Source organism: Malus sylvestris, chromosome 8 (genome assembly GCF_916048215.2).
Source record: "Malus sylvestris chromosome 8, drMalSylv7.2, whole genome shotgun sequence".
NCBI classification, from domain to species: Eukaryota; Viridiplantae; Streptophyta; class Magnoliopsida; order Rosales; family Rosaceae; genus Malus; species Malus sylvestris.
Window position 1 is genome coordinate 9,693,618 of NC_062267.1, and position 2,314 is coordinate 9,695,931.

The 2,314-nt window shown below is 35.2% G+C and overlaps 1 non-coding gene across 1 annotated transcript; it reads right to left on the reverse strand.

Annotated features, from left to right (window-relative positions):
- Positions 1 to 1,169: 1,169 nt before the first annotated feature.
- Positions 1,170 to 1,274, reverse strand: LOC126633627 (small nucleolar RNA R71). The gene has a single exon (XR_007627114.1). It is a non-coding gene; the product is annotated as a small nucleolar RNA R71 (small nucleolar RNA).
- Between the last annotated feature and the right edge of the window lie 1,040 nt (positions 1,275 to 2,314).

Consider the following 2,314-nt stretch of genomic DNA (forward strand, 5'->3'; position numbering starts at 1 on the left):
TTAATGAGTCTTGCATGTTCACAATTGATCTGGACTCCACATATGGGTGGCATGTTAGATATATGTTCTATGTTGGAGGTTCCAAGTAGGATATACTTTAAGAAAACTTAACCTTCAAAATATGCATGTGAAATTCATAAGTAATTAGAATAATTACATAGGATTGTTAGGGTGACGGTGGAACCCTAGTACATTTTCACTTTGAATTCTAAAAAATTGTTTCCTTCTTCCTTCTTTAAAATTGAAGATTTTAGTTAACCTATTAATTAAATTCGTTTTTCTTAATTTAGATCATTAAATCACCTTTTTCCAAACTTTGTTCTAAGTAATTAGTTGAGAATTGATTTCGCGTGAATCTATTTAAATTAATCCTTGTGAAGAGCGACGTTGCTTGAGTCAACTATACTATAATAATCTTGTTTCTCTTGCAAGTACTTTAGGTGTTTTTAACTTTTTTTGCGCAGGTGGTAAAACTCCTATCAAGAAAATGATGCCCATGCCGGGGATTGATTTTAAATAGATTTTTGTTTATCTTATTCTCAATAATTATTTCTGTTTATAATTAAAAAAAAATTAATTTTCGTTTATTTTTTATATTGTCTACAGATTGTGCACTGCATGGTCTGTACCAAATCACAAAAACAACAACTTGCATATTTTGATCCAAAAATTGAACGAACAGCTAGACAGAGACGTAAAGAGCAGAATCTGCAGTGGGAACCCTGATTGCAGGGAACAATTTTGCATAATCTGTTTACTGGGGTTTTGGACAACAAAGAAGCTATGGCTTTTGTTATACTAACAGCAGGACAACCATTGAGAGAATCTTTGGCAGCTCATGCCACAAAGGTCCCAAGCTACATTAACTAACCTGAAGTTGAAGATGGGTCTACATTTAAGATATGCCATCATATGTTGGAGATTTTACCATCTTTTCACGGTTTATCAACAGATGATCCTAACATGCATCTAACTGAATTTCTGATGGGATGCAAGAATATCTTGGTGAAAGGATTTAAGCCGAATCTATCAAACTCAGACTTTTCCCTTACACTTTGAAAGATAGGGCAAGGAGATGGTTAGTTACACTTCCATCTGGAAGAATTACTTTGTGGAACCAACTCAGTCCCGCGTTTTTAAGCAAATATTACCCAACATAAAAAACACAAGATATGAGCAATCAAATTTTAACATTTGCTCAGAAACCTAATGAAGCAATTCATAAAGCATGGGAACGTTACAAGGATTTTCTTAGGAAATGTCCGCATTCAGGCATTAATGGTGACATTCAAATGAATTTATTTTACAGAAGGCTGAATTTGACAACAAAGACTCTTGTTAATGCTTCATGTGGAGGAACATATTCAGACAGAAATGCACTGCAAGCGTATCAATTGTTTGAGAAAATGGCGACAGAATCTCAACAATGAGTAGTTGATCTACCTCGGACCAGAGGTGTTTTTGAGATGTTTAATGGCTCTCCTCAAGTATTTGCACAAATAGAAAAGATAGGGAAAAAGTTAGAAAATTTTGATGCAAAATTTGACATGATTTTACAAAGAATGGCAGCACATGTGCAGTAAGTTGCTATCCAGTAGCCTACTGCAGCAGCTTGTACAATTTATGGCATCACAACGCATGAATTTACTAGCTGCTCGCATAGGATGCATACCCGAAGCATGTTACCAAATAGATTAATCCATTTAATAATTATTAGAGGCCTAGGAATGATCCGTATTCAAATTTTACAGCCCGGGATGGAGAGATCACCTAAATTTCAAGTGGGATAGAGACCAACAGGCTAAACCACAGTTTCAAAAACTAGTACAGCAACATGTTGCACCAGCTAAAGCTTCTTGGGAAGTCACAATTGAAAATTAGCATAACATACTTGGGTGAATTTTGATGCAACAAAACAGGACATTCAAAAGACAAACTAGAGTATAAAAAATATGCAGGCAACCATGAAAGACATACAACAACAAATTTGACAGATTGCACTTCAACGTTCAGATAGAGAACCAGGAAAATTTCCTAGCCAAACTGTTCAAAACCCACGAGGAAACGCTGATTGTAATGCTGTTAGAACATTGTGTTATGGTAAAACTTATCACAACAGAAATGTAGCAAATGAAAAAAATAATGCAAAAAATTCAAGGGCAGCAACTACCCAACCAAAGACAAATTTTAATATTTCGACAGAATCTGAACTTTTTACAAAATTTCCACAGCCTTTAGACAGATCTGCCAACAGTGCAAAAATTGCTGCAAAAACTGCAGACCGTGTTTATGTGCCACCAATGCCATATCCCGA